Raw genomic sequence first — 14610 nt, forward strand, 5'->3', positions numbered from 1 at the left:
TACTTTTACTTGAGTACAATTTAGCAAGGGGTAACTTTGCTTTTACTCAAGTACTGAAGCTGTGTACTCTGTCCGCCTCTGGGCAGATCACTGCAAATCAATCACAAGGGATTTTTATTGTTTAACTTCTTGAAAAGCACCCCTATTCTGGCCCAAAACCATGAAAATACCTACTTTCACTAAAAGGGCTGTTTTTACTAAACCATGTATAGTATAAGCATAACTGTGGTATCATTAGATAGAAGACACTTTGGGCTTCGTTTTCCATGTTTCAAAATTATTTTAAGATAAAAATTTAAAAAGTTAGAGAGGCTGAAGTATATTGTAATAAAACATTTTTTGCATAACATCTTTTTTAACACTAAAAATCTTAATGATAAATATATGTGTGAAACCTAGAAATGCAATGAGGCCAAAGCCACAAGTCTAAAGAAGTTATATTTCACGTTTGAAATCAATAGACCCAAAAATGAGGTTCTTGCAAGAGTTTTTGTAAGACTAGTGCCTTTTCTTAGTGCCAGTCAGCCACAAAATAAGTCGTTTGTTTACATGCATACACGTTTGTTCTTTTTATTGTTTATCCTTATATAAGCGTATAAAATGCCGTATCCACACCAGGAAATAAAGCTTCAGACAAAGATCGTTGAATTCGTTATCTAATTGGCTACACGTTCTGTCTATCAATATTTTCCATGAAGTCATTGGAGGAATGCGCGAGTCAGATGACGTCACGATATTTGACAGCGCTGTTTGGATATTATGTATTATACTCCTGCCTACTTGTACAAACAAGTTTGACCGCTGGTTTTGAACGCGAGTGCGATCTCATATACAAGTGTTACGATGTAAATAGTCCTCAGATTGTATATTATAATCTATTACAAGACGTGCATATGAAATCTGATGTAAACAATGGAAAATATATCTATATTTCACGGATTATACGCATTTGTGGACAAAAATGGTCATTGGATGTACTTTGTTGGAGAGTTTTTATGGGTTATTTACACATCTGAAACAGACTGGATTCGATTCGCGTTCCTTATACCAGCACAAAGGTAAGGAGTCAGTTTATATTATGCATGTTGTCATCTGGACTTCTGTAACAAAATACTATATTTATGATGCTAGAGCAATTGTATCTCAAAACGGACATCATACACTGATGTTAAGCCCTTAGACCTTTTAAACTATGTATAGTAGTGTAATTATTATTGTTGTTTGTACACAGTAGGCTATATATATATATATATTGTTAGCAGCATTAAAAAAAACTGACGTCTTTCCTTCCCCGAGCTAGTGCGCGTCGAGAGGTTAAAAGTAGTGTCTTCAGCCAATACTGAGTGAGTAAATTCAAGTCGGGCCTTTACTCCAAAGAGGGGGGTTACTGGGCACCCTGGCTCATTATAAATGTAAACCCCAATAATAATAATAAATATATAATTTATTGTATAATAATTTATTATATATTAATGTCATTGTGCTATGGACTACACTTTTCACACCATCAAGGAATATAAGAGAAAACAAAGAGCTTTATTTATAAATACACAGCTGTTTATTCAAAGAAAGAGCTTTAATTAGAAACACACAACTATGTACAAAGCAGCATAATGTATCTTATGTTGTCCTCCAAACGTGTCAAAAAGTGCCCAAGACATTCGGGAAAGATCCCTTAAAATCGTTGGAAAAAAAGTCACTTTTGCAGGCGTACATATCTATGGTGGTGCACTTCCAAATGTCCATCTCATCCTCAGCCAGCACACTTCGTCTCGCTTCCAGCAACTGTAATCCAACCAATAAAGACAGTAGGTGACAAAAAACTGATCTAATATAATAAATCTTACCCATTTTCTTCTGGATCGACTCCAAGCTGAACTTTTTGCAGTTTCTGCATGCGATGCGACGTCAGTCTGTGAAAACAAAATGTACAGGTTTAAGCTTGGATCTATTAACGTATATATTTCCTTATACACGAATAAAAACATATTCTTTAAATCGTAACTTTATGTTACCCTTACTCGCCTTTATAGCGCCTGTAGTGTGCCTCAGAGTTATGAAAATGCCGTACAGCCTCCTAAAATTTACAAGACAAAAAACACCTCTTAGTTATAAAACACACAGCTTGGGCTTTTAGCTTGGGCTACTTAAAAAATATGCTTATACATAAAATTATTCTTACCGCAATCTTGGGATTGTGCACCCGTCTTCTCTTCTTGGAGTTACAAACACCAAACGTCTGTTATATGCTCGTATTGCAGTATGAGTCATGGCCATGACCTCGCACGTGATTGGAAGAGGCGAGAAGCTAGTCGGGCTTCTCCAATCACATGCGAGGTTATTTATATAAGGAAAATCTCGTGAGACGTGCGTGCATGCGTATGATATAAACAAGTGCGGTGTGATGGAACGACCTCTGCGATTCTGTGAACATTGCAACACTGAACTCATACACAGTTTTTTGACCACAGAAAGCGCTATTTCAAAAATTGAGTTTGGGAGAAAAAATCCAAAAGGGCTATGTCAGATATATACAGAGCCTGCTACTATCCAGTCATGAACCCGCTGTGAGTGATGTACGTCAATGTGTAAAGACCCGCAAGATAACTTTACTGGAGTCAGAGAGATTGGTGGAAGTGAAATGCAATCCGAGGACCCAGAAAAAGAAGTGATTGAAGAATTAGAAGAAATGCACCCAGCGAGTAGCAGTTTAGACAACGGTGAGCATAATTACATATTTTTTATATTAGCTTGGCTTGGTTTATGTATGTTAACGTTTTAAAAAATACTAAAACATAACAAGTAAAATAAAATAAAATCAACAAGTTAAACAAAAACGTATACTATATCAAAAAGTAGCCCTCCAGCATGTTTTATCCATTGTGGTAACTTAGCCCATGCTCACAAAAAGGTTGGAGACCCCTGGTCTAGTTAAATGTGGTTGATTTTCACTGTTGTTGTTATTTTAATAGTAATTTATAATTAAATAGGAATATTGCGTTATAATGCATAACGGTATCTTCTGTTTGTTGTTGTTTTTCAGACGAAACAGCAGATGACCAAAGCATTCATCTTTTCCTGGACATCTCCTTTTGTGTGGTAAGCATGAAATTACATTTGGATATACTAGTATAAAGTTCAATACATGCTAATCCAGAGCTGAAACGGGAAAACCTAACATGTTTCACCCACTTGATTGTATTCCAATCTCAAATTTCTGTTAGTTAACTAACAAAAGCAACTAAAGTATAAACACACTTTATAAAGTATAAAAAATTCCTAAAATGAAGTTGAAGTGGATGAAGTTCCCACAAAGTACTTAACTGGTTCATTGCACTAAAGCTAGCTGTTTGAGATGCACATAATATTTTCCAACTACAGTTTGTGGGATTTGATTTTGTTTTACTAATCGTGCTGTTTATAATCTTAATTAATGTGTATTATTACAACAATGATTTCTGTGCTGAGTACAAGAAAGTTGTCTGTGTGGTTTCGGTTGGGGGAGAAACAGCATATGCTGAGGAATGTACGTTTGGAAATTGTTAAGATAAGAGAGAGGCCTGAGGGAGAAAAGCAAACAGGCAACCATGTTATTAACCAATGCTTTAATATTCACAGGATAAAATATGCAATGTATTTCTTACTTAATCAGTATTAATCATTGAATAATTGATGTAATAAATATAAGATTGTCTTTGATAAAGGTGTATTAACCAATGAAATGAAGGTTGCATATAGAATAACTTAATGGGGGCATGGCAGCTCAACCTTGAAGAACAGAATCTCCTGTGCTTGTTCTTTGTGTGTGTGTGTGTGTGTGTGTGTGTGTGTGTGTGTGTGTGTGTGTGTGTGTGTGTGTGTGTGTGTGTGTTTTCTTCCCTAACAGATGGTTTTTAATAATGATTAAAGTGTTTGCTTTAGAAGAAGTATTGCAGTAAAAGATTTAATATGTGTTTATCTATCTAAAGAAGTTAATGTGTGCCTTATTCATATAACCAATTTTATGAATAATGAAATGATGTCATGATATTGAAATGTGTTTTACATAATAATCACTTTCATCTTACAGCTTATGTTTTTTATGAATAAATGAATGTTTTATTAATGATTTGTTTTTAAGAAAGCATTATAACATGCTATGTGAAGTGGAGGAGTACTAGGGAGGAACTGCAGGGCTCCAGGGATGAGCGGAGAACAGTTTGTTTTTTCTTTGTCTGTGTGTCTGTCTTTGCCGGCAGGCTGAAATTGGGTGTGGTGAGGGAGTCAGATTCACGAGGAAAAGCAGCCTTTGTGGGTGGAGATTCTAAGAAGAAGGACGACGTCACATACTCTATAAATAAATGTTTTCCCAAATGCTGTGCATTCGTTGCTTGCCGCTTGTGGCCTTGAAACGATCCAGCGCGCTGTAAAACTTTTTCATATCTGATCAATAAATATTTAGACTTAGATATTTGTATCTCGTACCTTTCCTCTAAATTATGAACATGCAATGGACGCCTTAAAGTCCAACAATTGGTGACCGCCGACGTTTTGTGGAGGGAAAGGAGAGAGTGAGAGGAAGGAGGGTTTCACATTGAAGAAACCAAAGTAAGGGAGGGCTCCATTTCAACACAAAAAGAGCGCTCTACTAAAACAAGGTAAGCAGAAACCTGTTTTATCGAATTCTGCTGTTTGAATATACCAAATTGTTTGTGTTGATACGGAACTTCGAACTGAACTAAATTGTTTTTATTGCAAAATTGATCAGAGTGAAAAACTTTTTGAAATCTTTGAATTTTGTTATTAAATAAAAGGTTGAGGATTCCTTTAACGCATTAGGCGTTATAAAATACCGACTCGGTTGTAGCCGTAGGGGGTGTACAGCAGCCCGTGGATGGAGGGTCCACGAATACTGGAAAAAGAGAAGTGACGTCTTAATGTGAATTGAATTGTTGATACATTGCTGTTATTTTTGTGACATTTCTGTGAAAGTTCTATTGTGTTTGTATTGCGGGTTGGAAGTGAGATAAATCATGGCTGAATTTCAGAAAGAGTGTGATGAATATGTGTGTTCACCGGTGTATGTGCAATGACAAAAAATAATCAAATTAATGTTGGCCCAAACTGATCCTAAAGTTAGTTAGTTAGGGGAAGTTGACAGTGGTGCAGCTGCAAAGCAAAAGGAAGTTAAAAAAGGAAACAGTCAGCCAGACTCAAGTGTGACACCTACGGCTCCTCCTCCAGCTCCACCCCCAGTGAAATCGATCTACCCCTATTTGCCCACACCTCCTGCTTATGAGAAAGCCAAAGCCCCAATGCAACAGCCTGTTTTTCAAATCAATAGCGGTGAATTAAATGTAGATGTAGATTTTATTTGTGTGAAAATGCAGTGTGTCTGTGATATAATGAGTCTGTTAAAACCATAAATGGGATTAAGCAAAATCTAGCAGAAAGACAGAAGCGAAGCTTTGAAAGAAAAAACAACAAATTAGAGAAAAAGAGTAGAAACCAAGTTATCAAAGGTGGAAATACAGATGAAAAATAAAAAAGGACAGAAAAATTATTAAAAGGTGAATGACATAGATAAATTGTACAAAGATAAATTATTACAAAATGAAGAGGAGTCTTCATCTGATGATGGAAGGTGGTCACAAAATATATTTTATTTTAAATCAAAAGGCAATATTTTGCATGGGTCAAGCTGAAACATTGTGGGCTGATCATTCCCATCCTTTGACATTCAAGAAAGTGAATAAAAGCTGGCAATGAAAAGACAATGGCAAAAACTGTGTGTGACATCAAAGTGTTGGAGTTGCAAAGAGAGAAGTAACTCATAAACTGGACTGTGGACACATCCTATATGAATGGGACTATATGCAGCAGTGAAGGGGGCACTGCACAATGTTCAGAAAAAGACTGAGTGGAGTCCAGAAAGACTCAAAATACAATAATGTTCTTGGAGGCAAGAGAAACTGGACAATACTTCACTGGACACTGAACTTTTTCATCTTCATACGAGCCTTTGAGTGAAAAATGGGAAAGAGTAGACAGCCGTTCAATGTTTAGTAAAGACCTTGTTACTATAGGGACACAGACAATCTTTATGAGAAAATCAGCTAGACAAATTTAAAGGCTGATCCAGAACTTTGTTGTTAGGTGTGACTACCTGTTCTGAAATCAAATCAGACTCCTGATAATCTGACAGGAAGAAATGCATAATTGAATTTGGTATCTACAGAGGAAGTTAGAACTCCAATGATGGTATTAAGCTAAAAAGCAAATACACATGGCATAGAACAGCTATGGCAGAAAGGAAATTAAAATAGAAAAAAATAAAAAAATAAAAAAAAGAGAACACCATAGAACACTATAAAAGGTAAACAAGAAAAGCTGTGAGAATAGAAAAATAACTGATTATTGTAACAAACTTTGTATTTAAGGAAATTGCCAGCCCAGACATCATATATGTGCATGAAGGTGTTCACATGGCAGATCTAATCACTGAGGGTGAGCCACATGATTGCATACCATTGACTGAAAAAACAAACAAATTGAGAGATGGTTTGTTCGCGGTACCACTGACAACTCCCCAACCAGTAATCATACTGTTTACAGATGGTGGTTGTTTTAGAGCATCAGATGGTTCACTAAAGGCAGGCTTTGCTGTGGTTGAGCAAGTTGAGGGTGATTTTGTAACAAGACTGAGTGGTAGATTGAAAGGTAAACAGTCAGCACAGAGAGCTGAAATGACAGCTGTTATCAAAGCCTTGCACTACACTGGTGAAGAGAGGGTGATTGTTTATAGTGACTCTGCATATGTGATTGGTGCAGTATATATGGGACTGCCATATGGCAGATAGGTGGGTTTGAAACCAGGAAAGGCCGGCCTATAATAAATGCTAGCGAAGCCTGACGCATACTACAGGCTGTGAAGGTACCTAATGAAGTGGCTGTTGTCAACTGCCTAATAAACCACTTATATCCCCAACCATGGTTTTCCAAGACAAAGTTAGATCTGACAAAGTTGACAAACAAGCACTGGAATTGAAATATAGTTTCGGGGCTGCTTATCACCCCAATGTTAGAGAAAAGCTGAAATATTGAACCTGACTTTGACATTAAAACTTGACTTGACAAAATATGTGAACAGACAAAAATAACATGGCTTGAGGCATTACCAATTGCATTAATGTCTATTCGCTCTTCTGTTAACAGGATTTCTGGTTTCACAACCTTTGAATTGCTTACAGGTCGTCAGTTTCCAGGCCCACGGAACGCCTTGGTGTAGGATCCAATCCTGCCACTACCTAATGATGTTTATTTCTACAAACTAACTGCTCTGATTAAACATTTTTCCTGTCAGGCTACCACACAACGAAATTGTGAGAACGACCCAGCTGTTACAAATGATGTTTGGGTTTCTAACAGACAAAGGTGTGGACCTGAGGACTCAGGTCCAAGAGAGGGAGAGTGTTGAAAGTGAAAGTGAATCAGCTGGAATACAGAGAGAACAAACAGGAAGTAAAACATCAGTGGTAACACTCACACAACACCAACAACAAAGTCAACAAACACTCTGTAAAATTGTGCATAAAAAAGGTGACATTTTTTCCAGCCCAGTAACAGAACCCCTAGCACACTGTGTGAGCACAGATTGTGCCTACGGAGCAGGTATAGCCGTACAGTTCAAAGCGAAGTACGGTACACAAAAGGTTGTAAGACAGAACAAAGACATAGGTGAATGTGCAGTTACTCATGAGGACGACGGCAGATTGATTTTTCATTTAATAATAAAACAAAATTGTACTGATTTACCAACATATGAGAATTTTACCTACAGCCTCAGATGTATGAGAGAGTGGTGTGAGAAAGAAAACATAACAAGTGTATCCACTCCCCGGCTGGGGTGTGGCCTGGATAAATTGGATTTCCACAAAGTGCTGGAAATCCTGACAGAAGGGTTTAGAGACCTGAATATCACAATTGCCATATATTCATTATAACCTGATTAACATTTTAATGCTTAAGAGTTTTGAGTTTTCTATAATTATTACATTTTACATTACTGTTGATTTTCTTAAAGTTTCGTATAATATTATAGTTTACTTTTCCTGTGTGGATTTGAGTCCACAAGAATGAAGTTGTACAGAACCTCGAGGAGGATGGAGAAGAAAATGTGTGACCTCTTTCAGAGGTCAAGAGAGGGAATTGTGGGATTTGATTTTGTTTTACTAATCGTGCTGTTTATAATCTTAATTAATGTGTATTATTACAACAATGATTTCTGTGCTGAGTACAAGAAAGTTGTCTGTGTGGTTTCGGTTGGGGGAGAAACAGCATATGCTGAGGAATGTACGTCTGGAAATTGTTAAGATTAGAGAGAGGCCTGAGGGAGAAAACCAATGCTTTAATATTCACAGGATAAAATATGCAATGTATTTCTTACTTAATCAGTATTAATCATTGAATAATTGATGTAATAAATATAAGATTGTCTTTGATAAAGGTGTATTAACCAATGAAATGAAGGTTGCATATAGAATAACTTAATGGGGGCATGGCAGCTCAACCTTGAAGAACAGAATCTCCTGTGCTTGTTCTTTGTGTGTGTGTGTGTGTGTGTGTGTGTGTGTGTGTGTGTGTTTCTTCCCTAACAGATGGTTTTTAATAATGATTAAAGTGTTTGCTTTAGAAGAAGTATTGCAGTAAAAGATTTAATATGTGTTTATCTATCTAAAGAAGTTAATGTGTGCCTTATTCATATAACCAATTTTACGAATAATGAAATGATGTCATGATATTGAAATTTGTTTTACATAATAATCACTTTCATCTTACAGCTTATGTTTTTTATGAATAAATGAATGTTTTATTAATGATTTGTTTTTAAGAAAGCATTATAACATGCTATGTGAAGTGGAGGAGTACTAGGGAGGAACTGCAGGGCTCCCAGGGATGAGCGGAGAACAGTTTGTTTTTTCTTTGTCTGTGTGTCTGTCTTTGCCGGCAGGCTGAAATTGGGTGTGGTGAGGTCAGATTCACGAGGAAAAGCAGCCTTTGTGGGTGGAGATTCTAAGAAGAAGGACGACGTCACATACTCTATAAATAAATGTTTTCCCAAATGCTGTGCATTCGTTGCTTGCCGCTTGTGGCCTTGAAACGATCCAGCGCGCTGTAAAACTTTTTCATATCTGATCAATAAATATTTGGACTTAGATATTTGTATCTCGTACCTTTCCTCTAAATTATGAACATGCAATGGACGCCTTAAAGTCCAACAAGTTTTAAACTCTTTTCATACTCAAATGGCCATATTGATGAGAAATGACCATATTATGTTCATTTTAAATCTCAAATGACCATATTAACGATTGGGCTTTACAATCTCAAATGGCCATATTAACGATGGGCTTTTCAATCTCTAATGGTCTAATGGTGGTGCTGAGTATGTGCATTGCATGTGTTTAAAATATGTCCTTTACATTTCCATAGGATGACATTGTGGATGAAGAAGGGGAAATCCTTGCTGAGGAGCAGAGTGAAGCCTATCCTCACATACAAGATGGGGAGGGACATGGAAGTGATCAGTCCAGAAGTGAAAAACCAGAACACTTGTTGATGAAACTTTTAGCCATGATGAAATTGACTGGTATCCTCCGTGATGACTTCTTACTAGCGATGTGCATCGATGCATCGCATTCCCATTGAAAATACCTGTTTAAAAATCGATTCTGAATCGTAAGGCTCCGATTCAGTGTTTCATGCACAGCTTGTGCATGTACTACGGCTCCGTGATCAGTAGGAAGTCCTTATCAATCTAAAATCACTACAAGTTTGACTCGTTTATAACGTGCATTTAAAAAAGCAACACTCGTCAAACACAATCATTTAAAATATTATTTTTTATCATGAAAATACCTGAAACAATCTGAAGAACAGCGATATAAATATGCCTCTAGATATTTCCTGGAATAGTGTTAGTAATGATACTTCTTCTGTGGCACAAATGGTGTTTCTAAGCGAGAGCGCCCCCTGGCTTTTGGATGTGGCTGCATTTCACCGTAATTCATTCAAATTCATTCATTGAGAAAACGCGCATTTGCCCGATTAATTGTCACAACCCTACTTCTTACAGTATGTGGTTTGTCCAAAATGCATAACAGTGTACATGCTTACTGAAACCTATGAGCTCAGACGGGATGGTACAAACATTTGCAGGACTTGTGGTCACATCCCATTCTACAATCACCCACAGCAGAGGTCTGCATTAAGGAAGAAATGTGGCTCTGCCTTGCTAAGAAAGGCTACATATTCGAGCGGCGAAGAGTATGTCCATCCAATACGTTCCTACTGTTACAATAAGTGTTGTGCAGTCTCTGGTAGGACTTATTAAAAGACCTGGATTTGAAGAGAATTTAGAAGAATGGCGAAAGCAGGAAATGCCAAAGGGTGTGTTAGGAGATGTATATGATGGACAATGGCATGGTATGGCAGGATTACCAGTATGTGAATTCAATAAACTGTAGTCATGCCACTATGCACAGTGTTTGAGCTGTGGTGTAATTGCACAAGTTTCCTTGCTTCATTCCCATTCGGACAGACATTTTGTTGTTTGACATGTTGTTTGCATAGAATGCACAAATTGAGCCTGATTAAAACTCTGTTAAAACAATTTAAATTGTTGAAATTAATTGTTTTGTGTATCTTATTTTACCTAACATTGTAACCAATGCTAATGACATACAGAGTAATTAATATACACTGTTAGCCTGGACAAATTGAATCTACTTAAAGGGATGGTTCACTTTAGTTCACTTTAAAATGAAAATTCTGCCATCATTTACTCATCCTCATGTTGTTCTAAACCTGTATAAATTTCTTTTTTTCTGATGAACACAAAAGAAGATATTTTGAGAAACGATGGTAAACACACAGCAGAAAGTGACCATTGACTTCCATAGTAGGAATAAAGAATATAATGGAATTTAATGGGTAATGTCACTTGTGTGCTTACAATCATTTATCAAAATATTTTTCTTCATTTATCACAATACTTCCTAAATATTTTTTTCCTACTATGGAAGTCAATGGTCACTATCTGCAGTGTGCTTACCATAATTTCTCAAAATATCTTAATTTGTGTTCATCAGAAAAAAAGAAACTCATACACGTTTAGAACAACATGAGGATGAGTAAATGATGACAGAATTTTCATTTTAAAGTGAACTATCCCTTTAAAAAATGTGAGCAAACAGGTTGCCATAAAATAATTAAGTAATGGTAACTTTAAAAACTTGGGTTCATTTAACTTACAATCCCAGATAGCAAAATTTTTCAGGGCCAGAAATGGCTGAGTTCAGGCTGTTCTTTTGGCACACATGCCGCCACGGCTTACGGTCCTTGATTGGTCCCAGAGCTGCTTGCCTTAAGTAATCCAGAATCTAGCCGAAAGCAGACCATAATTTAGCCACAACCCTTTCACACCTCGAGAAATCAGCCACAGCTCTCCCGGAATCTCCAGATAACAACCAGAAAAGAGCCCAAATTACCACATTTATCCCCAAACTTACCCACAACTTTTCCAGAAACCCCAAATGTAACCCAGAAAATAACCAAAATTACCATATTTACCCCAGAACCCACCCACAACTTATCCAGATGCCCCAGAAAATAGCCACAAAGTGACCAAAATATATTTATATACCGTAAAATGTATAATTGAAAAGCAAATATAGTGTTTTATTGATGCTGACAAAAATAATTCCAGATAACAGCAAAATAAATTAAATGTCAAATGTTCTGCCAAATAAACAAATAATAGTAGAAGGATCAAATAAAAGCAAAGAAATAGCCAAAGTAACATAAAAGCTAACAGAGAAACATTAACTTAATTGTTTTAAACAATAAACATGCAAAAAAAACAGATGTAATAACAGAAAGCAATATACAACAACTGGTTAAATATAAAAAACATGCAATTTAAAATGAATGTTTACAGATGTGCAAATGTGTATTAGATAAATACATTTGAAAATAATACCATGTTATGTCACCAGCTAGAAAAAAGCAACATTTAGTAACTTTAATCTCCAGTCATGTCTGTGCACACAAAGGACTTCTTACAGCCTACAGAAAAAAATCATAAAATACAGTTAGAAAATACATTTACATAAAATGAATAAGAGTAAGGACAAAAATGATATAGTACACACTGCCAGTTCAAGAACTGATACTTTTAACATTCAATTCAAGACATGGGAAAAAATATGTTTGCAGATTTCAGAGTTCCAGAAGGATTTCTAAATTACCAATTAAATAAAGCACTTACCAAGTACAAAAATTGTTTTAGTCAAGCATTTTCATTTCCTGCTTCATTATTGTTGACAAAGTGTGGTACATGACTTCTACAAACAAAAAACAAGTACAAGTAAACTTTATATTGTTAAAATGTCAAATAAAAGATTAAGACAAACAATAAAGACAACATTTATAACTCTTGGGTAGAAAATTCCTTTACAAAAGCAATGGATGTCCTCACGTCTGTCTCTGTCTGGAGTACAGTCGGCTGTTCTCCAAGAGGCAGTAATATCTATTAAATAGAGGAGTCAAACATCTTAACACATACACATTTGTTTATTATTTAAACGGTTAGGTTTATTAACCTCATTATTATTCTTTACTCACATTATTCTTTATCCAGATTGCAGAAACAACATTTATTGTTGACAAAGTGTGGTACATGACTTCTGCAAACAAAACGCAAATATAATTAAACTTTATACTGTAAAATAAAAGATTAAAACAAACACATACAAAATGCATGACTCTTGCATATTACATTCCTTTACAAAAGCATGTGGTTATTCTTCAAGCAGGGGTTGGTTATGTTACACCATAAAATAAAGCAAATAAATCTGGCCTTTTAACAACACAATCTTGTAAACTGCACTGACAAGGACTGAAGAGAATAAGAGAACATAGTAAACCATCTTTATTAAGCTAAAACTTGAATACATGCCTTTCTAGAATATCAAAAACATTGTTTTACTAAGATATAAATAGTAGGAAATAGTCACTTTGTAACTGTTATGATTACCAGGAAATGCTGATTTGTGGTTTGGTACAGAAAACATTTCATCTTCGTTTGGCTTCTTTGGGGTTCAGCATTAATTTATTTTTAAAGATTCAAACTTCTTATTGATTATTTTATCATCCCCGTCATGCATGTTGCTTCTCTTACTGTAAAAACATGCATGTTTAACGTTAGCTACGTTAAATGGCGACTGATGATAAAATACTTGCACTTACACGAAAATACATCACAGAAAAGAATAACAAACAAAAAGGATAACCAACTGGGTATCGCGCTGTAGAACAAAAAAGTGCAATCTACGTGGATTTAAAAGAAAAAGAAAAGTTTCTTAATAACTTACCTTACTGTGTTATATAAAACTCCACAAGACAAAAGATCGCGCGTCCTCCATCCAGTACACAGTGAGGGTTTGAATTTCGCGGAAGTTCCTGATCATGACCAGTTGCATTATGGGAAAGGTAGTCCATTTTCCACGGCGGATTGAACGCTGTTGAGGTTAAATGACTACTATTTCCAAGATCCATTGCAATATATGTCATTGTTTTAGAAACGAAAGTGCACCAATAAATATTAGTATTAGTTAGTCGTATTTTTTAATTGTAAACACAATTTAATGTAAAGTCTTATTTATTTATAAAAAATTAAATACAAAACTAAAAAGACTTAAGCACACATACTTAAAATACTTTTGTTTGATGTATATTAGTGCAGACTGAATTATTAATTTATCTGTTTATTGCATTGTTTGTATATTGCACATTGACACCTTTGGATTAACTGCCCAAAATAAAATTTTCTACATTTCGTCATTAATAAGGATAAACATATTTATTATTGTCTTAAATATTAACTTTGATGTTTTTATCAATTGTTTTATCAAAAAATATGATTTTATATAAATAGATTTTGAAAAGTGTCTGCTATTTAATAAATAAATATTGTCAATGGTTTTTGACATGACAATCCATTTAATTTAAACTTTTTACATTTACAAAAACTTTTTGGTGTTTTTTTTACTCTTTGGCCAACCAAACCTTAGCCAGAACTCTGCCAGATATTTACTATTTTCTGGCAGACCACACATAAGCCAGGACTCAGCCAAAAATGTACCTTTTGCTTTTGGCTGGCTAGTCTCACCCCACAACTCCCCCGAAAGCTGTTTCACACAAAGGTGTGAACAAAAGAGAGCCTAAATTTAGCCATAAATGCCCAATGTAAGCCAGATTTGTGCCAGAAACTTTGCTATCTGGGATGTTTTGCAATACCAAATACTTTGCAGTTATTACACATTGAACTTAAATATACTTTGTACTAGCCTGTATAATACAATTGGAGCAAACTTGGTTGCACTAAAAAAATTAAGTAATGTGAACAAAAACAGGTATATTTAACTTAATTTTAAGTTTAATGCACTTTCTGAAAGATATTGTAATTATTAGAAATTTTAAGTTAATTTTGAATTACTCTGTCCAACATCTACGCTTAGTTAACAGAGTTTAAAGATTTTCTATTTTTAATTCATTTATAATTATATTTCT

Source organism: Paramisgurnus dabryanus, chromosome 6 (genome assembly GCF_030506205.2).
Source record: "Paramisgurnus dabryanus chromosome 6, PD_genome_1.1, whole genome shotgun sequence".
Lineage (NCBI taxonomy): Eukaryota > Metazoa > Chordata > Actinopteri > Cypriniformes > Cobitidae > Paramisgurnus > Paramisgurnus dabryanus.